Source organism: Heloderma suspectum, chromosome 3 (genome assembly GCF_057233095.1).
Source record: "Heloderma suspectum isolate Gila_16-S chromosome 3, 16-S_ref, whole genome shotgun sequence".
Taxonomy (NCBI): domain Eukaryota; kingdom Metazoa; phylum Chordata; class Lepidosauria; order Squamata; family Helodermatidae; genus Heloderma; species Heloderma suspectum.
The window spans coordinates 209,578,331-209,606,253 of record NC_139460.1 but is presented as its reverse complement, the minus strand read 5'-3'; the positions used below and the strand labels follow the sequence as shown (position 1 = coordinate 209,606,253).

The window sequence follows — 27,923 nt, the reverse complement described above, 5'->3', positions numbered from 1 at the left end:
GCATCCCAGGTAAGCTTCATCCCAGGGGTAATCCACGGGGGGGCGGGGGGCAGGCCATTCTGCCATGGATTTCGGGGGGCTGAATGTCAGTACTTTCAACCTCACTGAAATCCATGGCGGAATTCTCCACCATCCCTAGAACTATTTAAAAACGGAACAAAGAGTATTTAGTGCAGGGGGGTCATGACAGGGTCACTGCATCATGTAAAGAGCTCACAAACTTCCATGAAGGAGCAATCTCAATCGCAGGATAAAAGCCCGGTGTGAAGGAGCCCATAATGAAGAAGCTTGGGGAAGACTAATGGGTAATGTTGGGGCACTAAGGGAGTGTGCAAGGCGGCTGTTTAAATGAGAAGGGCTCTGTCCATGAGGGCTGAGTTGAGACAGTTGAGAATTGACAGTAAGCTATTCCCAGCATGGAGAGAACCATGTTGTACCTGCTGCCTGCCAAAATGAGGTGCCTCTCAGGAAAAAAGAGGTGGCGACACTAACATGGTTGAATATACAGGGATTCAAACCCAAACTTTTATGACCAAAGCTCTCAAAGCCCTGGGCCTATATGGACAAATCTGCCAGTTTCGGTTTCTCCTACATCCAATTTTTTAAACAGCTTAAGTTCTTTTCGGTTTGGTCAGGGAAAAGTTTGCAAATTTTAGCAAGTTCTTATCAAGACCAAACCGAAACAGAATCTTTGCCCATATCTGCTCTGCACGTGTTTAGAAATGCCACAGCCAGTGGGAGTCCTGCCTACTCCCAATGTCCTCTAAGGCAGTGTTGTCTGGTGAGTAGCTCTCTGCAGAATATGTGTCCTGGCTGGAAGAATTTGATGCTTGCTGCCCTTGGATGCATCCAGGCCTCTCTGCAACTCAGCGTCCTGCTCCTAGAATTGTTTTTAATCTCTCTGTGTCGAACAAGCTCCCAGTGGCTCTTGAAGTGAAAGCACATTTGTCTGCCAGTGATTTGTTACAAAAGATCAGAGTCTGGCAGCAGGTTGCCAACACAGTACCAGCACAAGAAGCTCAGCTTAAATGTGCTAATAATTTACAAGGTGTATTGCTGGGGTGAGTAATGGCTTCTTGCAACCCGCTGATACCTTTTTTAGCTGTGCAATTAGTTCTCTGATGCTTTTTACAGTAAATGATGGGATCCCATGGAGCCCTTTGGAGGAGCTGGCAGAATATCTGGTTGGTTATGTACTGCTCTTTGGTGGCTTAATTTATAGGGAGTTTTAGGTCAGGGCCATTGAGATACAGTGAAAGAACGAATATGCTATTTCTGCTTAGTTTTCTGATGGCATTTGAAATAGGGCTGGAAGGATCAGTCTCTGCTCCAAATCAGTTTTGCATGTGTTCAATCTTAAGTCCATTCTGGCTTGCTTTCTGCAACATTAAAAAAAAATAAAAATAAAAAAAGAGCACAACAAACTTCACATTTAAATTGTATGCATTCTCCTAAAACATACATTTTTGTGCACATCTTTCCTAAAATGTTTAATTTATTTATTTACTGTTCTTTTAGAACGGCCAATACCCGAAGTTCTTTGGGCAGCGTAGAATACATTTTTGAGCCAAGAACTGTATCACACAAAAACTGGAGAAGTGCACAGTGTGAAGGATCTTCCAGTCTCTCTATCAGTCCAGGAAATGTGAATTAAGTCACTTCACTTAAAAATGTGGCCCGAACAAAATTTGTTGGCATCTTGAATTTGAAAGGATCACTGTACATGGCTTTCAAACCAGGTCTATTAAATCAAGATATGTCACCAGAGGTCATCATTATGAGCTCGTAATGCTGTATTACAGTGTGGTATTTTCCCCACGTTGTTCTTCACCTGCTCAGAATGTAAAACCAGATTCAGCAAGAGTGCATTCAGTGTTCAGGCTGACCAAGCTGCTTTGCAAGGCTGCATGCCCAAAAGGGTGTTTTTTTTGTGGGGGGTGTTTAATATGAGCCCGTTACTCTTGATGAAACACCCATTGATCATGGTGAAACTATGTAAACTTCAAAGCCAGCTGCTGCGCAGTTGCATGCACAGAAGTTCGTCAACGCTAAGGGGTTCATCTCAATGAAACTTGTACTCGTTGCTGTGATTTACACAATCAGACAAGTAGGGATGTACGGACTGTGTAAAATCTGTTCCATCTGTGTTTTGCTGATTGTCAGGTGCCTTTTGTTCCATCATCCACTAACAGGTGGATGCAAATATTTTTTTTGTCATGTAGAAAAATACATAAATAATTACGTAAGAATTTACATAAGTATTTACATAATTTACCTTAGTATACAACATTTAGCATATTGTCCCCCATTCCATTCAATGTTTCCTCAGCAGAAACGTACATATTTTCTTATGAATTTACTGTATATGCGTAAATTTAGGGAAAGTTAAAAAAAAAAATCCGAAAGTCCATGGACCCCACTTGGCCTGAAGGGGTCGCTCCACAGTGGATTCTACAGGAGAGATTCTTAGAAATCCAAGCTCATTTTAGTCCATCTCGAATTTCTTCAGCATCCCTACAGACCAGCTGACTAAGCAGCCTTCTCTTTGGCAAGTATCTTCTCTCTAGCCACATAGCTTGATTGCTCCTTGCAAATATTTTATGGGGGTGTTGTTCACTATCCAGATTTAAAAACCCCTCTGGTTCCCTGGTGTTTTTGTTTTGGTGGGGGTTGGGCAGTTGAGTTTCCAAATAGCTAATGTTCAACCATGGCTAATGCTGGGAACTACAAGTCCCAATACGGTAATATGCATCACTGAGCATGTGCCAACATTACAAGCAGGGATGGGGGAATGAGTAATGTTCCAGATCGCTAGGATTCTCTGACCTTTGGCTTGATGCTTATCTCCTGGTTCCTGTTCCCATTTGCCATTGCTGCTCGCTCTCTGTAAACAGGAAAATTGTGCAAATCGAGCAGAGATTGAACATGAAATTTGCACAACTTTCCTCCATGGTCTGACATGGGGCTGATTCAGTCTACAGGGGAACTTTGCACAAATCAGTAAATCTGCAGAAATCGAACTGGGAAAGTTGCACAAAATGAATGCAAACACATGTTCAGCAATTTGTGAACATTTTTGGTGGAGACACGCTCATGCTCGTGATCATGTTTGGGGCTTTGAGCAGGGCATGCTCGTATGTTTTGTGAGAAAAAACAAAACGATCATGCATCCCTATTTACAAGCCAAGAGAGACTTTTCATAATCATACAAGCTTTCTTTCCCTCTTAATGCCCAACAAGAAAGCTGGTAAGTACCAAAACATTTGTGAATCAAGCAGAGGAGAGTTTGTGTTCCACGATTTAAAAAAAATAAGAAAAGATGGGGGGGTGAGCAGGAAGGGATATTGCACATGTGCCTTGTGAGATATTTATCATTGCTTATATTTGATTACAGGTACTGCTACAGAGATTAAAGTAAACAAACAAATAATTTATAGATTGCTGTGGGGAGGGGAGAGGAACTAGGAATTGCCACATATGGATCAGATTGTACGGTTTTATGCTAAGTAGGACTAAGATTAAAGAATTCTCAGTCTTCCTTAGCACTCTGTTCCTTCCTTGCCATTTTACTTCATGACAGTTCTCACTGTTACATGATTGGTAATCATTGTGTATTCTGATCTGCAAGAAAATTCAGTTCTCACCTCTGGAAAGCAGAGGCTTCGAGAATGCCTGTGACCTTTTTTTCTTGTATCCCTGTGTCAGCTTGCTATGTGCCTGTCAGGGGCTTTCTTCGGAGGAGGCACTTTTGGTAAGGAGGGAGCTTTGCTTTCATGCTTCCCATTCAAGTGATTGTGAGCCTGCAGCCAAAAAAGCTGACATATTAATTCAAATCCATATGGGAAATTCACCCCTGAATCAATGTCGTGATTCTTGATGCCCTAATTAGAGTTGACAGGTCACAATACTGCAGTGACACCAGAAACCACAACTTGCAGAATTCCACTTATGTGCAACTCTTAAAGGTACAGCATCTGGATTTGGATGCTATCTGTGGCCCTTAGTCTCCAGCCCTCTGAACCTCCCTTGCCTAACCATTTCTTTCCAGCCAATAGCGCACTGCCCAGCCTACCTTTGGCTTTAAGTACATTTATATGCCATCCCTACTTTCTTGTTAATTTTTCCTTTCTTCAACACGATGTTTTCACCTCCCATTTTTTGTCAAGCCCTGCATTCCAGACCATTGTCTACTTTGCCTCATTTCCTTTACCCACCCCTTCTCTTTTAGCCTGGCCCTACTAGCATTCATGTTTTCTCTCTCACCAGAGTAGAGAGTACTTCCTAACCCTAGACAGTTGGAAGTTTCTCCAGTGCTCCCTCTCATTAACCCTTTGCTTTGCTTCCACCATTCCCTCAGATTCCTCTTTTTTTTTCCTCTCTCTCTTTTTTAGCTTGTTTGCACCCTTCTTTTAGAAACCTTGCCACTGGGCTCCCACTAGCTTCCCAATCCTCAATTTGTCCCACAAAGCTCATGTTGAACCTAGGGCAGGTGTGAAATTTTAATCCTGGCCTAACTGACAACATTCCCTACCCCCCTCAATTTGGATTGCAAACATTGATAGCTTGGTCCGCTGAGAAATTGAAATGTTTATAAATGTTCCATGCCAGCACCCCAGCTCAGTCAAACTGTGTCAGAAATTCCATGGTCACCACCACAATAAAATACAGATTATCCAGAATCTCAATACAGGTGAAACCTTGAGGACATTTCATGATAATTTTTCTCTAGATTAACTTGGACTATTTCTCTGGGAAAATGGCCTGATCTGCTGGGTTGCCTGTAACAGATCCACCCTGTGCCAACTTTGCATGCCTGATTCCCAGGCATATTTTGTTGCTCTCCTAAGATCAGCACAAAGGCATCCTAAATACACCATGCATCATTGCATCACACCAAGGTCCTGTTCTGAAATTAAAAAAAAACAATATACTGGCCTGGATTTGGAGAGCTTGCCCTCATAATTCCTTTCTATCTCTGATTGTCTGAGTCCAGTCCAAAAGGGACTAAGATCAAGCCTTTTGGACCCCCAAGCACAGGCCTCTGTGCATGGTGCATCTAATGTTTTCAATCCCTGCTGGAGCCTTCATTACTATGAATGGAGCCTTTTCATCCACCCTTCACCCTTGGTAAGTAACATGAAGTGAGGGTCATGGGAACTGGTCCCATTCATGGCATCAGAGTCCATGCCATCACTACATGCAGGGTGGCCACTCATGCATCGCCAAAAAAGAGGGCACCAATTTGCATTAAACGGGTGTGTGCTGATTTATATGTATAGACGCAGATTTAGAAATAATCCTTGTAATTTAAATAGAAGTATGGTGCATCTCACCATAGACTGTGACCAAGTGACCTGTGTGCCTTGCTCAGTCTGCTGTCCAGATGCTGTTGATGGTCAACTTCAATGCCCAGCTCTTCCTTTGGATGGTCCATTATCTTTCAACTGGACTTGGACTGTACTGCCTTCAAACAGAAGATGCCTTCAAAATAGAGGACAGTCCTCTGGCAGCCCTTCAAATAGAGGACTGTCTTCTGTGAACGAGGACTCCTGGACATGCTGGATCATACCAGGGCACAATATTTCCTCTGTTGTGTGTCACCCTGGCAGCTCTATGGAACCACATTGGCAGGATAGAATTCTAAAAGAAAAGAAAATGTGAACCCAGTCTGTACTCTGGATCATTATTATTAGATGACTAGATGATTAGAAAGTTAAATAGGTTTTTTTTTTTAAAAAAAAGTTTAGTTCAATTCTCTATGCAGAATCATGTAGCACAGCACTATATTACACTGAGCAGCAGCACTGGCATGGTCAGCAGTGTGTCAAAAACTCCGGAACAGGCACAGTGATCGCCAAGTGAAGGAGTTAAGAGCAGTGCGGGATATTTATTGTTCACATCAAAAGGGGACAAGACATATACGGTGTGTTATATTTACATTTCAGCAAGTCAGAGCCACATCAACAACCTCTGGATAACCCCTCTGGTAAAATTTACTCATGCCCCCATCTTCAGAGCACTGACTGCACCCATAAATTACATTTTGGTTGGCATTAGGAAGTCGGCTGTTTGGGGGAAAGAAAAAAAAAAACATGTTTCCATGGCCTTCTTCCTCTTCCTCCCCATTCCCTAAACACACCCAACCCATCAAGGAGTTCAAGTGATAGATGAGCTCCTTTAGGAGTCTGCTCCACATGACTTAAGCCATATAATGAATTGCAGGATGGAATTCTGCAATTCATTAACACCCCCCCCCCAAAAGACCAGCGTACGCAAATGGCAGCGGCTATGGTGGCCTCCATTTGTGTTCCCTATTTTTTGCCGTTCTAGCCAACATAAATATTTACATAGGCTATTACAGCGAAAAAACGGGGACGCAAATAGCGCAGTGAGTTCTCTGAGTGGCTCATGGAACAAAGAATAAAACACAATATTACATACAAAATACAATTATTACAATTCAATGATAATAATAAAATGCAGCATAGGAACATTCTTTTCTAGCAGAGGAAAATAAAAACAAATCTGCCACATAGATGACTAAAATAAAGCATAAGCCAGCCATCGAGAGTGCAGGTTTGTTTGTTTTTTTAATGCAAGAAGTTTAAAAGGCCTGGGTGACTGAAGATGTGTCCACCTAGCACCAAAAAGAGCATGAAGAGGGCACCAGGCAAGCATATCTGGAGAGGCTATTCCACAGCCAGGGTGCCACTGCTTAGAAGACCCTTTCCTAGGGATGTCAGAGAATTTCGCCATGAATCTCAGGGAGGCCGAATGCCAGCGCATTCGGCCCCCCGAAATCAGTGGCGAAATGGTCTGCCACCCCCTGCCCCCCTCGGGACGGGACTTACCTTGGGCGAATCTCCCTGGCGGCGGCGGCTCCTACGCTACGCTATTTGTGTTCCCCTTATTTTCGCCGTAGTCTACGTAAATGTTTATGTAGACTAGACGTGCCAAAATAAGGAACGCAAATGGCGGCGCCCATGGGCGCCGCCATTTGCTTACACGTGGTTGTTGTTGTTTTTTACTCAGCCGTGATAGGCTATGTAAACATTTACGTAGCCTATCATGGTATTTTTTAAAAATCTAGCCGTGATAGGCTACGTAAATCTTTACGTAGCCTATCACATTTTTTTGGTTTTTTGTGTTTTTTTACTGGAAATGGCAGCGGCGGCAGCCGGTTGGAAGACCGGCCGCTGCAGCCGCCGCCGCCAAACCACCACCGAACCGCAGCCGCAGCCGCCAGGGAGATTCGCCCAAAAGGCGCCTGACAATCCACAAAACACATCTAGCTTAAATAATAATAATAATAATAATCTTGTGAATTTTTACAAAACAAAACAAACTGAAAACATTAAAAAAACCTTTAAAAAAGAGAACAAAATAAAAATACAACAACATGTTCAAAATCCTCAGTTTCTAACATTACAGTATTAGAGAAAAAAGTGGGGGAAGGGTTGCACATAAACGTCAGTAAAAGCAGACCAAATATCTGCATATAAGTCCATTTGCATGTTATGCCTATATACTGCTCTTTCAAATGTTGCTAGTGTTGTTAAGTCTTCGGCCCACTGTGTTATAGGCAGTGAGCTTTTATCCTTCCAATATCATAGTATCGGTCTTTTGGCAACCAAAAGGGTGCAAAAAATCCATTTACGCTGACCATGTGTTACATTCCAAGAAGCAGGTAAGTAATTTAAAAGAACACTTACATCAGTAAATGTTAAAGAGCTTTCCAATACAAAATTTATCCATACAATAACTTCCTCCCAAAAGGAGGGGACCATTGAGCATTTCCAAAACATATGAATAAAAGAAGTATTGACTGCATTACACTTCCAACAATTAGCCGAATTTGACAAGCCTTTACTAAAAAGACATGGCATCCAATAGACCCGAAACAAGAGCTTTTCTGAATAAGGCGTAACCGAAGATCCATTGAAATGTCCGATACAGACGCCAAAATGGCAGTCCATTGATTGAGCATGCTACATCTGACATGACCAGATCCTGTGCAGCAGCCAGGACTCTGACACTGAGGAGGAGAAATCAGCTGATCAGGATCACTTGATCTCCAGAAGGGCTGAACGTGGAAGCAGGCCCCAGCACTAAGCCTGAGCCAGAGGTTGTCTGTCCAGAGTGATACAGAGACCTTAATGGTGGCACCCCATGAATCAGCCCCCTTTACACCTTGGATCTCACACTTTCCAGTCCCAGTGCATCAGTGCAACCAGTATGCAAAATGGGAGCGGACTGAGAGGCAACAGAGTTCTAGGCATCCATTGGGAGGACTACTCCTTTAGGGCTCTCCACCCTTCAGAAAGTAGGCATCACCTGGAGGGCTAGTCTTCCCAAGGAGCTGAAAAAGCCTCAGCCTGAGCTCCAGATTTTGTGAGAGCAAATTGTATGCTTGGAGATCTCCAGTGTCCTGAAATCCCAGCCTGATGCTGCCAGCCCCCTGCCTGACTAAGCTGTCCTCTGGTGGATTCCCACTCAAGGTCAGGAACAGCGGAGGCTGGTGGCTCTGATTTCTGCAGGGCTGTGAGTCCATTCTGGGTTTCAATCAGAACCAGCCAGAACTCTAAAGGAGCTATCCAAAGTGTGGAACCTATCCCCAAAATAGGTTCAGCACCTTGCACAGCTCCTTTAGAGTTCTGACTGGCTCTGGCTGAAACCCAGAATGGACTCACTGACCCACTGAGATTGGAGCCACCAGCCTCCATTGGATTTTCCCAAATGAGAAGGCTAATACAGGAGGAGGGGTTCCCCGAAGCATTTAAGGCGGGGTGCAGGGGCCAAATCCAGCCATCCTGGAGCCCTAATCTTGCCCTCCAGGGTTCCCCAGAGGACCATGATGCCCCTTCCCTTTCCCCAACCGCTGTTTATTTGGTGATTTCTGACTTTTGCAGTTTTTCCCCATCCCAAAAGGTTAAAATGCCTCCTCCAAAGCTTTGTTACTGTCAGCAAGAGCTTTAAGCTAAAATATGATGGCATTTCTTGCACTTTGGCTCCACCCCTTTTGCCTTCAGCTGCACCCACTATTGGAATTTGCTCCCTGAAAGCTTCTCTGAAATGGAATTTGGCCCATGGGTTGAGAGAGGTTCTGCACCTCAGATTGAAGGTTACAAAAAAAAAAAAAATATGACTGTTAAGTTGTGCTCAGTAACTAATAGGGAGCCAGCACACTTTCCTCAGCACAGGTGAAATATAGAGCTCTGAGCAAATTGCCTCTTGAAATTATCCACCTTCCTTGTGGGCAGAGAAATTTGGGAGACAATTTCATCAAATTTCTACAGCGGGAGGAGAAATTCTCCATAGTTTCTCCCACGTAGGGCTCCCCATTGGCAGGGCTTGTAGCACAGCATCTTTCTTTTTTGGTAAGGGGGGGGGTGTGCTGTAACAGCATCAGCTGTCTTGGTAGGCTGGCCCCCAGTATGCAATGCATCCACCTCTATGCAGGTGGGGACAGTGTTGTGTCCTGCTCCAGGGATGAGGTGGAGTTAGTGCTCTGCCAAAATCTGTCCTCCAATTTCCCTAAAGTCTCCCCCCACCCTGCCCATGAAAGAGGTTTCCATTGTTCTGCCTCACTCTCAGGGTGTTTTATAATTTATTTCTGTGGTGTTTTTGAGCTCACCTAATCACAACTAGCCTCCCCAGGTCACCTGCACATCCTGATTTGAAAAAGCCCTGAGGCACCATGAATTACCTCATGGTGCCTTAAACTGGGCTTTCATTAAAGGGTAGGAAGCTGAGGAGGCCACAGGCAGTCAGAGACATGATTGTAGAATGAAAAACAGGACACCTGTGCTCCCTCCTCAGACGCCTCCTAAGTAAGGTAAGCCCAAGAAACCCAGACCCAACCCATGAGAATTTCTCCAAAATTTCTTCACCACTGAATTTCTTTTCAAAAGCAATTTCTCTTCTATACAATTGAATAAGAATGGTCAAAGAAAATATGGGAGAAATTTTCGGCACAGGACTAGTGAAGTATGATCCCTAGGGATGTATGAAAGTCACTTACCTTTTCACGGATTGTGTTCGCAGTGGGGGGGGAGGCGCTCTGTCCCTCCCCCTGGAATCCTCAACAGGGGGGAGGTGATCTGGTCCTCCCCCCTGGAATCCTGCCTGGCTGGCTCTGCTCTGCAGCCGGCCAGGCCCGTCCGTAGCCGGCCAGGCCCGTCCACAGCTGGAGTTCCGGCCGCGGATGGGCTGCTGTGTACACAAATGGTGGCCGCCGTAGCGGCCGCCATTTGCATCCAGACAGGCATCTGTGATAGGCTACGTAAGTATTTACGTAGCCTATCACAGCTGGGCAAAAAAACAACAACGGCGTACACAAATGGTGACGGCTATGGTGGCCGCCATTTGCGTTCCCTATTTTTCGCCGTTTTAGTCTACATAAATATTTATGTAGGCTATTACGGTGAAAAAAAGGGGAACGCAAATAGCATAGTGGGAGCTATTTGCGTTCCTTTTTTTCGCTGTAATAGCTTACATAAATATTTACGTAGGCTGAAATGGCAAAAAAAATGGAACGCAAACAGCGCCCAGTACGCTATTTGCATTCCCCCCCTTTTTTTCTATAATAGCCTATGTAAATATTTACGTAGACTAAAATGGCGAAAAATAGGGAACACAAATGGCGGCCGTCATAGCCGCTGCCATTTGCGTATGTTTTTTTTTTTTTGCCTGGCTTGCCATGATAGGCTACATAAATACTTACATAGCCTATCACAGCAAAGACCAGGATGACAATGGTGGCCATGGCAGTGGGTCGAAAGACCAGTTGCCACCGCCGCCGGACCCGCCGCCAGACCCGCCGCCGGACCCACTGCCGTCTGGAACATCCGCCCCAGGTAAGCCTCATCCTGGGGAGAATCCATGGGGGGGGCATGGGGGGCAGGCCATTCCACCACAGATTTTTGGGGGCCGAATGCCAGTGCATTTGGCCTCACTGAAATCCGTGGCGGAATTCTCTGCCATCCCTAATGATCCCTAAAGGTAATTCACACTAAACACTGGGTCATGAGATTCTGAACCAAACCGCTGTTTCCAGTATCCTTTCAATGGCAGCCCAATGCAGAATGTATCACCGTAGTTCATATGAGTGGCGTTTCTGAACCAGATGGTGGATGTTAAAAGAGACCAAGGAAGCACCATAGAATCATAGAATAGTAGGGTTGGAAGGGGCCTACAAGACCATCGAGTCCAACCCCCAAGTCAAAAGGATACATCAGAGAAGGTGGGGTTGCTAGCTTGCCCCATCTGAGGTAAAGAAAGGGCAAACAAAGGCAAGAACAATTCAAATTCACTGGGTACAAAATTTGGACAATATAATTTGAAGTTAGTATCTCCACCATACGTCTTTGATAAGCTAGTGAATTAACCCCCACCTGCTGCCGCCGCCCCCTTTTGTTGTTAAGGAACAAAGCCAGAAGACCACTCATGATAGCACCAGAAGGATGAGCAATGCTGCTGGATAGAGACTGGATTATGCATAATACTGTAAGCTGTCTCTGTTTTCAAGATGTCATAAAGGCATTTGGAAAATCAGAATATGAAGCAGTCCTTCTCCTGAAGAGAAGGAACATCGCACAATCTAAAAGTATCTAATTCTCATCCTCATAACAACGTCCCAAACAATATGCAGCTGAGTGAATCGATTTCCTAAGCTCAAGAGTTGGCAGAAGGACTTCCTGTTCATACTACTTCATTATTAACCATTTATCCTATCTCCTCCAACATCCTTTTATCTAGAGGTTATTCATGCCTCCATCTCTTTCAGAACAATGGCATGTTATTTTTCATTTTCTGATTAATCAACTGTCACTGTAAATTGATGTCTCTTGAGGGCTTCATGACCTTCACTGAAGGGCCCCCTTGTCTGCAAATAGGGTTCATACCAATGCCTGTGCAGATTTGTCTTGCTGTTTTTGACAGGGAGTCATGATGTAAGTTAGGGTACAGGGAGCACAGATCCAATTTAAATGCATTACTAAACACAAGAACTTTCAAACTTCTCTCTTTCTCTCTCTCTCTCTCTCTCTCTCACACACACACACACACACACACACAAAGTTTGATGACGATAACAATGATTATGATGATTTAAATGCAAATTAATAGAACTAGCCATACAACTCTTGAAATTCTTCAGGAACCACTAAAAATAATCTTGGCCACTGGCTCTCTTCTTCTTCTTCTTCTTCTTCTTCTTCTTCTTCTTCTTCTTCTTCTTCTTCTTCTGTTATAGGCTAGGGATGTCAGAGGATTCTGCCACGGACTGAAATGGGATCGAATTCCCTTCAGTCCGTGCCACGGGATCCTCTGCGGAATGGCACCATGAGGTCCTGTGGAGCCAGCAGTCATGCAGCTTTTTTTTTGTCATCTGCAAAGTGTCGTGGAATTTTCATAAATAAAAACACAGTGTAGTATGTTCCGATAATAAATATGTAAGTTTTTTTTAAAAAAAATGAACTGTGCTCACTGCCTTGTTTGTGGGTGTTCTTTTTAAATTCAAATCCTCCATCTCCGTTTACTTTCAGCCAAAACACTTCCTCTTCCTCGGGGCTTCCCAAAAGATGACTGTCTTAGGTGTGCCTGAATGATAAACTCTTTGTTTAAAGCAATGCTGTTTTAAAGAAAGAAAAAACCTCTTAACGTGACCATGCCAATCCTGGAGTGGCATGGTCATTTTAAAAGTTTTTTTCTTTCTTTAAAACAATGTTGCTTTAAAAGAGTTTATTGCTCAGGCACACCTAAGACAGCCTTCTTTCGGGAAGCTGCTAGGAAGAGGAAGTGTTTTGGCTGAAACTAAATGGAGATGGAGGATTTCAATTTTTTAAAAAAATACGTAAATATTTCCAAAAAATAGCGATTCTTCTTACGGAAGTTATGCAGACTCACAGGGACAGCTGGGCACTGAAATTATGGTTTTTTGGTATGGATTTATCTTCATAATTTTCAGAGCAGGAAAAAAAGAGGAGAATTCCGGGGGCTTGTGAATGGCGTAACAGAGCACTGGCCACAAACTGCGGAAGTCAAGCGGCACCGAAGGTACACAATTCGTACATCCCTATTATAGGCAAATAGTAATTTCCTGGTTCTGAATTCTTTAAAGTTGCTGGTTGCAGTTCAATGCAGAGTTACTTCAGACACTCCAGAGAATCATGGAAAGAAAAGGCACATGTCGTCTTCTTCTTTTTTTAACACTGGAAATGGCGGCGGCGGCAGCAGGTCAGAAGACCAGCTGCCGCAGCTGCTGCCACCAGAGCCGCTGCTGCCCGGAAGATCCACCCCAGGTGAGTCTTGTCCCCGGGGGGATCCGCAGGGTGGCGGGGGGGTGGCAGGCCGTTCCGCCATGGAGTTCGGGGGGCCGAATGCACTGGCATTCGGCCTCACCGAGATCCGTGGCAGAATTCTCTGCCATCCCTACAAGTGACATGGACTTCCTGTCTGCTTGCTTTTGGTTCTTTTCTGAAAGGGAGGAGGGGGAGATGCACTTATTTTTCACTTAAAAATACATGTCAGGGCAGCTTACCGTAAAACATGAAGAACACCATAAAAATAACCAATCCATAAAATAAGCTAAAACCAGCAACTTTCTACAAGTAGTGTGATGAACCCAAACTCCCCCCATTTTTTCCCTAGAAATGCATCTGAAGAAAGGGCATGCCCAAGCATCAATAGGCACCCAAATTTTGCAGTACTGCACACAGTGCTGATTCCAGGTTTCTGAGGTCACTTGGGTAGGGTTGGCAGAGAATTTCTCCACGAATCTTCGGGAGGCTGAGTGCCAATGCATTCGGCCCCCCAAAAGTGTTGGGGAAATTCTCCACCAGCCCCCCGCCCCCCTGGGATGGGACTTAACCTTCGGCGAATGTCCCTCTCGGCGGCGGGTCCCAGTGGCGGTTCAGCGCCATTTCATCGGGGGCGGGGGCGGCGGCTGGTCTCCCGACCAGCTGCCGCCACCGCCATTACAAAAAAAAAAAGTAAAGTAAAAAAACACACACACACACCCGTGATAGGCTATGTAACGATTTATGTAGCCTATCACGGCTAGATTTCCAAAGTCAGCCGTGACAGGCTACGTAAATCGTCACGTAGCCTATCACGGGTGACTTTGGGGGAAAAAAAAGCGCGTACGCAAATGGCGGCACCCATGGGGCGCCGACATTTGCGTTCCTTATTTTGGCACGTCTAGTCTACGTAAAGATTTACGTAGACTACGTGAAAATAAGGGAACGCTATTTGCATTGCCCTTATTTTCGCCGTAGTCTACATAAATCTTTACGTAGACTAGACGTGCCAAAATAAGGAACGCAAGTGGCGGTCCCCATGGGAGCCGCCATTTGCGTACGCACTTTTTTTTTTTCAAAGTCACCCGTGATAGGCTACGTGACAATTTACGTAGCCTATCATGGCTGACTTTGGAAATCTAGCCGTGATAGGCTACGTAAATCGTTACGTAGCCTATCACGTGTGTGTGTGTTTTACTTTTTTTTTCGCGGCCGGGTAGACGGGGCGCTCCTACCCGGCCTGAATTTCACCGGCGAGGGATGGGGCGCCTCCCACCCAGCCTGAATTTCGTCCGGGCAAGGCGGGGCACCTCCCCCCCTCTCCTGAACTTTGGGGGGAGAACCGAAGCGCCTCCCCCCCACCGCGAAACAAGCTGCGGGACCAGGTAAGTCCCTTTCGTCCATCCCTACACTTGGGCAGAACACCCTCGATGGGCCCCTTCTGTAAGTAAGTCTACTTCTTGACCACCATTGGCACCAGATGCTTTTCCTCTCCCTTCTCTTTGTCATCACTGCTACTTCTTGTTTGCTTGATAGGAAGAGAGCCAGTGAGTAAGTAGGCAGTGGCATCTACTGCTCCTCCTTCTCACTACCTCCATTATCTGGGCCAGAGGGAGAGACAGGTGAACAAGCAGGTTACAATGTTGAAGAGGAGGAGCAAGTCCAAGGGGCACTTTTCAGTGGGCCTATGCTGGGATGTTGGCCCTTGGCAGATGCCCAACCATACTTACTCTTAACACTGGTCCTGACTACACATCCCAAGCTAACTCTCACCATTCACCCCCTCTTATGACTCAGCTTTTAAATAGGTACATGCAGGAATGACCTGGAGGACACATGATCAGGTCATCCTTGGCACTGATTGGTCAATTTGAATTCGCCCACCCAGGCATTGCCCAACCCTCATAGCACTACCTTTGTTTATGAAATCTTCCCATATCTTCGAGCAACTGGCAATGAGTCACGACAAGTCCCCTCCTCACCCCAGCACATGTAAGCTACTTTGGTGAATGATTCTTAGGATTTCAGCTTCCTGAGAGTGCAGTTTTAGTTAGCTAATTCAGTTGCAGTTTCATCTTATTTTAATGCAACTTGTCATTTCTGAACATCTCTCTGCTTTTTTCTTGAATAAATGTACTCAATCGGAAACTAGAGTTGATTTAGTTCTTTTGCTTTGCCTGATGTGGGGCTCACTCAGCCAGCCTACACTACCTGGTGCATCCTGCCACAATTTTAAAGAGCTTAAAGGAAGCTGGAAAAGATGCCTCTACATCTCCACAGATACAAGCTGTAAGCCTGTATTTATATTTTCAACTGGTTAGCCTTCCTAATGTAAATGCCAAGGCAAATGCAGTTTATTTGCAGTTTCCAAGCAAAATATAAAGTGCTGGTTCTTACCTTTAAGGCCTTACATGCTTTAGGTTCACGGCACCTTAGGGAGCACCTTCTCCCTTATGTCCCGGTCCACCACCTAAGTAAGGGCTCTCTGCTGTGGCTGCCTAATTTGAGACTGGCAGCCACATGCAAGAGGACCTTTTCCTTCGTTGCTCCTCAGGTATGGAATGACCTGCCGGTTGAAATGTGTCTGCTGACCTTGTTGAAGGATATTAAGCAGGAAGGCCTTCCCTTTTCAGAACTCTTGTTCCTCTTGCTGAATCTTGTATACTGTTTTAAAGCTGTGTTGTTTATCTTGTTCAAGAGAGAGAGGAACATTGAATCATGTTGAGCCTCATACACAGTCTGAAGTAGTGTACAAAATGAAGCAGGACAAAAGCTAATAGAGTTTTGCCTAGAGAACACGCTGATCATAGCGAACACTCTTTTCCAACAGCACAAGAGGCGACTCTACACATGGACGTCACCAGATGGTCAATATAGAAATCAGATTGATTATGTCCTTTGCAGCCAAAGATGGAGAAGCTCCATACAGTCAGTAAAAACAAGACCTGGAGCTGACTGTGGCTCAGATCATGAGCTGCTTCTTGCAAAATTTCGGCTTAAATTGAAGAACGTCGGGAAAACCACTAAACCGTTCAGGTATGACCTAAATCATATCCCTGATGATTATACAGTGGAGGTGAGGAATAGATTTCAGGGATTAGACCTGATAGACAGAGTGCCTGAGGAACTATGGACGGAGGTCCGTAACATTGTTCAGGAGGCAGCAACGAAATCCGTCCCAAAGAAAAAGAAATGCAAGAAAGCCAAGTGGCTGTCTGATGAGGCTTTACAAGTAGCTGAGGAAAGAAGGGAAGTGAAAAGCAAGGGAGAAAGGGGAAGATATACCCAACTGAATGCAGAGTTCCAGAGAATAGCAAGGAGAGACAAGCAGGCCTTCTTAAATGAACAATGCTAAGAAATCGAGGAAAACAACAGAATGGGAAAGACTAGAGATCTCTTCAAGAAAATTGGAGATCTCAAGGGAACGTTTTGTGCAAAGACGGGCATGATCAAGGACAAAGAAGGCAGGGACCTAACAGAAGCAGATGAGATTAAGAAGAGGTGGCAAGAATACACAGAAGAACTATACAGGAAAGATCTGAATGTCCCTGATAGCCATGATAGTGCGGTCACTGAACTTGAGCCGGACATCCTAGAGAGTGAAGTCAAGTGGGCCTTAGGAAGCATTAGTAACAACAAAGCTAGCGGAGATGACAGTATTCCAGCCGAGCTATTTAAAATCCTAAAAGATGATGCTGTTAAAGTGCTGCATTCAATATGCCAACAAATCTGGAACACTCAACAGTGGCCACAAGACTGGAAAAGGTCAGTTTACGTTCCAATTCCAAAGAAGGGCAACGCCAAAGAGTGTTCAAACTACCGCACAATTGCGCTCATTTCACATGCCAGCAAGGTGATGCTCAAAATCCTACAAGCTAGGCTTCAGCAGTATGCGAACCGAGAACTACCGGAAGTACAAGCTGGGTTTAGAAGAGGCAAAGGAACTAGAGATCAAATCGCCAACATTCGCTGGATCATGGAGAAAGCAAGAGAATTCCAGAAAAACGTCTATTTCTGCTTCATTGACTATGCTAAAGCCTTTGATTGTGTGGATCACAACAAACTGTGGCAAATTCTGAAAGTGATGGGAGTACCACGCCACCTTACCTGTCTCCTGAGAAACCTGTACGAGGGTCAAGAAGCAACAGTAAGAACCAGACATGGAACAACCGATTGGTTCCAAATTGGGAAAGGAGTACGACAAGGCTGCATATTGTCACCCTGCTTATTTAACTTATATGCAGAGTACATCATGAGAAATGCCGGGTTGGATGAATCAGAGGTCGGAATTAAGATTGCTGGGAGAATTATCAACAACCTCCGATATGCAGACGATACCACCCTCATGGCAGAAAGCGAAGAGGATCTAAAGAGCCTCTTGTTGAGGGTGAAAGAGGAGAGTGCAAAAGCTGGTTTGAAACTCAACATTAAAAAAACGAAGATCATGGCATCTGGCCCCATCACTTCCTGGCATATAGAAGGGGAAGAAATGGAAGCAGTGACAGATTTTACTTTCTTGGGTTCCAAGATCACCGCAGACGGTGACTGTAGCCATGAAATTAAAAGATGCTTGCTCCTTGGGAGGAAAGCTATGGCCAACCTAGACAGCATAGTAAGAAGCAGAGACATCACCTTGCCGACAAAGGTCCGTCTAATCAAAGCTATGGTTTTCCCAGTAGTAATGTATGGCTGTGAGAGCTGGGGTCACGAAGAGTCGGACACGACTGAACGACTGAACAACAACAACAATATATATATATATATATATATATATACACACACATACACACACACACACACACACACACATATATATATATATATATATATATATATATTTATCACAAGGAAAGTTAGATATGATGGGAAGTCTATACCACTAGAACCCTTCTCCCTGACATGGTAGTTTTATATGTGGAATGGATTTTTTGTATTTAGGTTTCATTATTAAGTTCATTTTTTGTTAGGCTATTTGAGACAGGACTCCTTGGCAAACCTTATTTAAAAATCGAAATATTTCAGAAGAGTTCCCTGCCTCTGTTCATTTTAGGTGAACATAATCGATTTCTGGCATTCAAATTTTATTCATAGAATGGGATCTTCTGCTCTCCTTTGAAGTGCCTTTTTCCCCCATGTTGTGCTTTGTGTTTGTTTGAATAAAATCAATAATGCCAGACATTATAAAGCTATTCTTCTCTCAAAGCATCATAACTATCAGCATGAAGGACTTATAAACTACCCAAACTGTCTGTAACAAGTCTGTTTTTTCCTAGCGTATGAAAGGCAGACATCGCATGGGAAATGGTAGAGGAAAATCAAGTGTTGTGTTTCCAGGTGTCTTTTTTGCATGATGCGAGACCTTTACCCAGTAATTAAAATGATCACAGTGGGATGGCTTTGTTCATTTGATGAGAAAGCTTTCTGAAATCTCAAGTTGACTAATGCCTGACACAAGTCTTCCTTGGTAGAATTCTGTCTCACCACAATTCACAATGCCAACCTATACGTGCTCACTGGGTAGTAAGTAAGTTCCATTGCGTTCAATGGGGCTTACTCCCACAGAAGTGGGTATAGGATTATAGCCTCAATATTTGTATGATTTCAAATATTCAGAGTATACATTGGAATATGTGAAGCTGCCATATACGAAATCAGACCACCTCTCCCTCTCACTGATAGCCGTTTGCCTGGGTCTAGGCACCTGTCTCTCCTTGCTAGGGATGTCAGAGAAATCTGCAGTGGATTCAAATGAGTTTGGATTTCTATGAATCTAACCCATGGACTCTGCAGCAGACTGGCTTTTCCTTAGTCACATGGATTCCACAGACTTGAGGACCAGTTGTTTTGCTGCTGTTGTTGTTTGTTTTACTTTCTGGAATTTTATGCAAATTTAGCCATAGAAAAAAAAATACATAAAATAAAAAAACACCAACCAAAAATGTGCATTTCCCCCATAGGTTAAAGTATGAACATGCACATTTGAGGGGAATTTGCACATTTGGGCAAATGCATGTTTGTGCAAATTCAAGTAACTTGAAAAATCCAGTTCTGCCAATGATTCCAATGCCAATTCTGCCAATGCCAATTCTGCCAGTGATGGAAAACCAAGGCACCTGACAATCTGCAAAATGCAGACTGAATGGATTTTACAAAATCCGTACATCCCTATTAAACCTGGGGTTGTCTGCATGTAAAGCAAGTGTTCTACCACTGAGCTATGCCTTGCCTCCCTATGATTTCTCTATTCATTTGTTTGTTTATATGTTACATTTATAACCTGCCTTTTCCTCCAAGGAACCCAAGGTGGCATATATAATCCTCCTGTCTTTTTTATTCTTGGAACACCCTGCAAGTTAGGTTAGGCTGAGAGTCAGTGACTGGCCCAAAGTCACCCAGTCAGCTTCATGGGGACTAGAACTCGGGTCTCCCAAATCCCAGTCCAGCATTCTAACTGCTATGCCACACTGTATCCATCTATCTATCTATCTATCTATCTATCTATCTATCTATCTATCTATCTATCTATCTGCCTATCTACTTACTTACTTACTACATTTCTAATCTGCCCCAGTAACCATTGTTTTTTGACTAGAGAATTTGGAGAGGTGCAAAAGTTGAAGAATAACCAGGTTTCAGTTCATGTATTGGTTCAAAAGTGAAATTAGGTGAATTCACATTCAAATGTGAACTGAACTAATTTCTTCCCCATCTCTTGTTGAAGACCACTGATAGTTTTACAACCCAGGTATTTGGGGGGGGGGGCGGTAAAGGTGAGCTGTACTAAAAATAGCAAAGCTAGTCATACTGGTCATGAGAAAAATACAAAACTAAAGCTGGGACTATTCCCTGAGGGTTCATCCCCTCCAACTACTAGGTAAAGCTACCCAGTTTGGCTTCTATTGGCTTAAAAAAAAAAAACCTAGGACACCATTGTCTCCATTTGGTTAATATAAAAGCATTTAGTTTTTCTCTACATCTGCTTTCTATCTACCAAGGGACCTGTGTGTTTTGCTTAAGGATGGAGGCAGTTCTGAGCAGTGGAGGCTGGTGGCTCCAATGTCATAGAATGGTGAATCTGCTCTGGGTTTCAGTCAGAACCAGACAGAACTCTAAAGGAGTGATCCAAGGTGCTGAACCCCATCCCCCCAAATAGCTCAGCACCTTGGATATCTCCTTTAGAGTTCTGACTTGTTCTGACTGAAACCCAGAGCAGATTTAATGCCCCACTGACATCAGAATCACCAGCCTCCACTGGTTCTGAGTAACAACTGGATTTTGTATTTTCAGAACTGGAGGATCAACCATTGTTTGTTTGGTTCTTCATCCCAGCAGTTCTAGGTGGAGCCTGAAACCATCACATCACCTGATAGAGCCTAACTTGAATGCCTGCAGCCCCCGCATCCCGTATTTTAGCCATGCAGGCTTTATCACTTCAGCATCAAGTCAGCCTTTTCTCTCTCTGTTATCCCCCCCCCCTGCCCCATGCTTTGTGTAACATCTTCCCTGATGAAGAGATCTGGAAATTGCAAAAGCTTGCACATTTTTTGTGTTCTTTGTGTTTGCCTAATAAAGGTATTACCTTAATATGAATTTCTGGAATTGTAAGAAAACTGTCATGCCCATTCAGGTGTAATCCTACTTTGAACAACTCTCAACAGCAGCATGTGCAGGAGCTTCATCAGATGACAAAACAGTCCTCAGCATGCCACCTAGACATAGCTGCTCTTGGCACATACTGCATCACACCCTGTCACTACGAATGTGTGAGCCTACCCCCATCCAGGTTCTCTGGGTGCCCACTCAGCCTCTGCCCCGCTCGCAGGTCCCCAGACTGCACTCAAGCCCCTCCCATTCTTGGCAGCCTCATCAAGTTCTGCAGTCACCTTTTTTTTTTTTTAAAGGCAATTGCAAAATTGTGCATATATGCATATGTGCGTATTTGTGTATGCACAAAAATGAGCATCTTTGCAAAATGCGCATTTTCGCGCATACACAAATAGGTGTATTTTCACGTTAGCCATTTTATTTTTCAAAAAGTGATGACCATGGAGCTTAATGAGGCCACTGAGGTGAGTGTGGGCTACTCAGCAAGCGCAGGCAGGGGATCCGTGAACAGGGCTCAGGGGTGCAGGTGGGGAGTGGGGGTGGTTCTACCGGATTCCTGGATAGACTCAGGCACCCATGCCATCCTTTCCTGTCACTTCAAGGCAAAGTAAACATGCACCTCACTTTGAAATCCACAGCAGCTGCTTCCTTTCCAGTTCTCATGCATGCCAGAAATATAAGAAGCATGATGTGTAGGGAACTGGGGAGAAGGCAGGTGCTGGAGACTTCAATGTGAGGCAGATAAAGTAGTAATTACGTATTTGTGTATTATTTGTGTATTTTTCCGCACAACAACAAAAAAAATATTCACATCCATCTGTGGGTGGACAACGGAACAAAAGGCACCTGACAATCTGCAAAACACAGACAGAGCGGATATTACACTGTTCGTTAGGGATGTCATAGAATTCTGCCACGGATCTCAGTGAGGCCGAATGCCAGTGCATTCAGCCCCCTGAAATCCATGGCGGAACGGCCTGCCACGCCCCCTGCAGATCCCCCCCAGGACAAGACTTACCTGGGGTGGATGTTCTGGACGGCAGCGGCTCCAGCAGCGGCTTCGGTGGTGGCGGTGGCGGCTGGTGTTCCAACCGGCTGCCCCCGCCATTTGCAGTCTGGTCACTTCTGTTTTTTGTGTGTTTTTTGTACATAGATGTGATAAGCTACGTAAAGACGTAAAGTCTGGGTTAAAAAAAAAAGCGTATGCAAATGGCGGCGGCTACAGCCGCCGCCATTTGCGTTCCTTATTTTTGGCCATCTTAGTCTATGTAAATATTTTCTTAGACTAAGATGGCCAAAAATAAGGAACACAAATGGCGGCGGCCATAGCCGCCATTTGCGTACTCGTTTGTTTTTTTTAAAACCCAGATGTGATAGGCTACATAAGTCTTTACGTAGCCTATCACGGCTGAATACAGGGACGCAAACGGCAGCAGCTATGGCAGCCACCATTTGTGTCCCTGTTAGCCAGCGGCCAGATGTCCGGCTGCTGGCGGAGCCGGCCGGCGGCTCCGTGGAATTCCCGCGGAACGGAGCCGGCTGTCGAGGATTCCTGGGGGGAGGGATGGAGCACCTCCCCCCCCCCAGCAGATGCCCCGACCGGAACAGGTAAGTGATTTGTACATCCCTACTGTTTGTACATCCCTACCTATGGTCACTGCCCCACAGCTCAACCTGACTTCCTCCTCCACCCTGGAAGGGAAGCAGTGCCAACTTGTCTGCTCTGTCTGTCCATCTATCCATCCTTTTCCCCTCATAGGCTGGGCCTTCTCTGTCCTGTAATGTTGCATAAATGTCCCCTTTATGGCTGCCATTTACACAACATTAGATTTATGGAAATCTGCTGAACTATCATTTTTTATGCAAAATGGTGGCTCATGGAGAGGATGGGCAGCTCCCCAGCACTCACCAGACACATGGCCACTTGACAAGCAGGTTTGAGTAAGCACAGAGGCTCGGCAAGCGGATCTCAGGGGAAGCGAGTGGGGTAACTCCACTGGACTCCACCCCCTTCCCAGACTCCTGCAACATCCCTACTTTCAGGTCTGCTATTTCCCATTGTGTCCTATGACTACTATTTGAACTCTCTAGGCCTATGTGCCAAGCTAATGATATGCTTTGCAGAAACCCTTGTTGCACTCACTAAGGATCTGTATTCATTTCAGCCTTCACTTTTTATGGGGTTTTTAAAATCTTTAATCTGGACTTGGACTGGACAGACTTCAAATACAGGAGGCCTTTGAAGAGACAACAGTCCTCTATAAAGTAGAACACATGGCCATGCTACTGTAGAGCCTTTGGGGAAAATCCAATGTAAGCCTTACTTAGAGCAAACCCATTGAAACAAATGGGACTTAAGTTAGTCTGTTTCAATGGGTCTATGTTAAGTAGGACTTACTTTGGTTTTTACCCTCAGAGAAACCATTGACTCTTGTAGGCTTTTGGTAATACTTTGACAGCTGGTGAATGCACAACATTTTTCTAATCTAAAAGGTTAGCAAAATGTCTGGTTTTGCCAAGAGATGATCACAAAAGAAAACCTGAAGGTTCCACAACATCCAACATCAGATAGAAGCAATTAACCTTTCGACTAACTCTCTCTAGTATGAATGCTTTAGGTATTATGTTTCAAAAAAAACCCACCAGAGCTGCAAAACACAGGATTTGTAGCTTTGCTTGATTGATCTCTTATGCTCAAAACCTGAGAAGTATTCAGCTTGCTGGGAATCTAAATTACTTTTCAGCAACATAGTGCATTTCAACTCACTCATAAAAACCATCCATAATTGTATCCTTATGGATTTATCCTCCCTCCAAAGGCAACCTCAATAGCCCTTGTCTGATGCTCCAACATGCAGCAACTTACTGTAATCATGAGTTTTGCTACGCTTGACTACTGGAAGCAGCAGAAAATAACTGATGGCACATTGATAATAGAAAACTAAATCTATATGCTATGACAGTGGGGCACTTAAAATGTTGCCAGCCCCTTTGCAAGGCAAACCCATGTGAACAGAGATGGGCTGGTCAGGTGCTGTATGCTTTGTACTCAAAGTAAGTTTACATAATAGATCTCCAAGCCAACTGCAAAGGCCCCTCTCTGCATGCAACAGAACTGAATAATGTTGGGCAATCTAATTCCTAAACCAATTCAGACAGAGCACATGAATGCAAGACAATTTAGCCTTACTGAAATCAATCCAAGTATTTCAAACTGAGTTGTAGGTTAGACAGTTACTCTTTCCCCAAACATCATTAGTGACTGCATTTCTGTTCTAAAGTAAATCAATGTAACAGCGGCATCACATATTACATAGAAGCGGGAGAAGTAAATTGCAGTGCTTCTATTTATATTCCAGGGAATATGCCGAAGGCAATGTTGTGCCTCTTTAATCCTGATGCAGATAGGGTTCACACCTCTCTCCAGCAGGGGATATGCGCTAGTTCATCTTTAGGGACGGGTGAGAAATTGGGTGATCTGAATTTCAACGACAGCTTACCAAATTCACACTTCCCAAGTTTGTGATGGAGTTTGGAAGTGAAGTTTGTGATGGTGGTGGTAGGGAGACATACAAACATGGGTGCATTTCAAACAATGTGGACAAAAATGTGCATTTTCTAATGAAAAAATAGCACCGAGAATGTATTTATTTCAATAACGGTGCACAAAACACTGTATTCAATGGGGGGAAATGTGTGCATTTGCAAAACTGCACATAAGAAAGCATACATTTGTTTTTAAAAATGCATACTAAAATGTAGGTTTCTAAAGAAATCCAACAAAAATGCATGCCGTTTTCTGGGCAAGCTATTTAAAAAATTGCAGTTTGACATGGAGCTGACATGCAATGAACTTAGCATTGGAAAAATGAGAACCTGAGTGAAATCACGCTTGATAGATTCACCCATCCCTATTCCTTCATATATTCCACTGGAGGTACAAAGAGCAGGCTGTTGTAAAGCCTCCCTGGATCCAGTACGATCCCTGCCCTAGTTCCTAGCCGTGTCTATTAGTGCAGGGTCGCCCTGTCCCAGGAATATCAGTAGGACACTAAGGAAATCCAAACAATCTTAGAATCATAGCAATCCAAAGATAGAGATGGATCAGTATGTTGTCCAGTTTGTTCAAATCCTCCTATACTCAACTATGTTTGTTTCAATTACTGTTTCTAAATCTCAGTTAAAAACTTTTCTCTTTTCCACCGCTTTTGGAACCTTAATTTAGATTTTATTCACTATTTGGTAAGGTTGATTATTTATTTTTGTAGTGTTCCCCGTGCCTGGTTGGTGCATTCCTTTTCCTTCCTTTTGGTTTTATTTTGTGATTTTATTGTGATTTTATCAGAACGTAAGCCTTTCGGGCAGGGATTCATTGTTCTATTATTTTATTCTGTACAGTGCCATGTGCATTGATGGCACTATGCTGATAATGATGATGACGACGACGATGACAGCGATGATGTTTGTGGCGCTGCCTCTCTGTTTTTGTGATGGGCTCCTCATCTTTAGCAACTACATGGCAGACAGGTATTGCATGGTCCTCTCCATGCTGGAAATAGCTGTATCTATTGAATGTGAGTGGCGCAGATGGGTGAGAATTGTGTGTTGGGTTGTTTTTCATAAGAATCTATCAAAATTTGCAAGGTTCTTCATATACTGGATGGAGAGAACTTGAGATAGTAAAACAAAATACAAAAATTGATCGTGGGAGAAATCAAAACTGACATATTCGTCTGTCCCCATCCAAAGATCTTTGGAACCAAAAACCTGGCCAGCCATATTCTACCATTCCCATGCCACAGATGAACATATGTAATTTTGATCATATTGGGCTTACAGAGCAAATATGCGCATATGTAAGCCAATTTACACATTATCAGGGGGGGGTCATGCTTCAGAATCTCTGCCAGGTGGATCTGGTTGGGGGAAAGAAAAAGAAAAATCTTCTCCAAACCACAATGGGCCTAGTAAGGCCATAATCAGGAGTGAAACCCAGGAGACATCCCAGGAGACATTTAATAGTATGCACCTCTGTGATATTAAGGGAGCAATCCTGTGGCCCTAGACCAAGTCTGCAGAGGGTGAGGGGATAGGATGGTTTGGATTCCTGGATCCAAGGTTGGAGTCAGAGTTTCAACTTTGTACCCAGGAAGCTGAGCTTCTTGCCCCTCCCCCTCTCCCTTGCAGCTGGCGTGGAGAGAACTGCATTGGCTGCCTCTCCGAGGTTGCAAAAGTGACCTCAGAGAGGAGAGAAAGGGGGCGTGCCAGTAGGTGGGCAGGGGAGGGGACTAGGGAGGCTGGCTTATGCCATACTCAGCCAACTCAGCCCCCTTCCCTCCTGTTCTGCAGAGCCCCAGCTAGACTGGCAAGAAAAGTAGGGATGGCAGAGAATTCCGCCATGGATTTCAGTGAGGCCGAATGCACTGGCATTCGGCCCCCCGAAATCTGTGGCAGAATGGCCTGCCCCCCCTGCCCCCCCCCCGCGGATTCCCGCTGGGACGAGGCTTACCTGGGGCAGATGTTCCAGATGGCGGCGGCTGGTCTTTCGACCGGCTGCTGCAGCCATCATTTGCATCCTGGTCTTTGCCGTGATAGGCTACGTAAGTATTTACGTAGCCTATCACGGCAAGCTGAGCAAAAAAAAAAAAAATGGCGTACGCAAATGGCGGTGGCCAGGGCGGCTGCCATTTGCGTTCTCTATTTTTCGCCGTTTTAGTCTACATAAATATTTACGTAGGCTATTATGGTGAAAAAAAAGGGGAACGTAAATAATGTAGTGGGCTATCCCATAGGACTGCACTCTAAATATCCTATCCCTGGCATTCAGGAACAGAAAATGGTGAAAAAAGAAGACTGAAGACCGATGGCAGGGAAGACAATCAACATGACCCAAACACACCGCAACTGAAGTGTTAATCCATTGTTGTTGTTGTTGTGTTCAGAAACCTGGGGATATTAATTTAATTCACCAATTGTTTAAAAAGCCTCACATATGAGAATAAAATTATCATCAAAGAGATCATGTATTAAAAGTGACTGTTCATGTACAATCCTCATTTTTCAATAAGTGTTTAATAATTTAGCTAATTTAGTTCATTTAGCTGTTATAATCATACAGCACATGACTTATTTTGAAATCTAGAGTGTTTGAAATTCTTGCCTCTGGAATGGCTCAAAAGCATCCTTTGTGATTGAATAAAATGCTTCAGTACATCCATCTAGGGACACACCGACATCCGAGAGAAATCAGACTTTGATCCAGAGAAAATATAACACTGTCCTCGTTCCTCCCTGGGATGTTCCATGAGGGCATATTTTAAAATTCATTGTCTAAAAACATTATCCTGGCCTAATTGTGCCAAGTGGTAATCCTGCTCAAAATAGGAAGTGCTTGAATTTATTTTCAAGTATAAAATAGTCATGTGTATTATCACAGTGGCAAATGATTCCTTGCATAGTATCGGAGTCTCCAGACAAAATAATGCCAACCCCAAGTTTAGGAACAGAGAAACATAGAAAGTAGGGCTATGCACCGCTTTGGCCCAAAGCCTGACATCCGAGCTGAAGGGGGGCACTTTAGGCTGCTTTGGGCCACTTCTGAGGTGAGGCGGGGGGCACAAAGCAGCATGAAGCAGGTCGGGTCACTCTAAAGTGCTCCAGTGCACATCGGAGTGATCCAAAAGCTCAACCATGTTGCCACCGCCCAGCCCCCAGCCAGCCCCTTACCTGGGCCCTCCAGATGCACGCTGGCAGCTGTCTTCTTCTTCCAGGGAGTAGCCATTTTTAAAATGGTGACACTCTGTATTTCTGGGAAAAAATCCTGCACAAATGGCTTCATGAATATAACATATTTGACAGCTTGATGGCCACTGTTTGTTCAGGATCTATTTCCAGAAATACAGGGAGTCGCCATTTTAAAAATGGCGACTCCCTGGAACAACAAGACAGGTGATGGTGGGCATCCCAAGGGCAGCGATGGTGGTGGTAGCAGCAGCAGCTGGAACAAGAAGATGGCTGCCC

At 44.3% G+C, this 27,923-nt stretch overlaps 1 long non-coding RNA gene across 1 annotated transcript; it reads left to right on the top strand.

The window, feature by feature from the left end:
• The first annotated feature begins 825 nt into the window (after positions 1 to 825).
• LOC146350676 (uncharacterized) lies at positions 826 to 26,958 on the top strand. Its single transcript, XR_014788870.1, has 3 exons — positions 826 to 1,061; positions 25,302 to 25,430; positions 26,731 to 26,958. It is a non-coding gene; the product is annotated as an uncharacterized LOC146350676 (long non-coding RNA).
• The last annotated feature ends 965 nt before the right edge of the window (positions 26,959 to 27,923 follow it).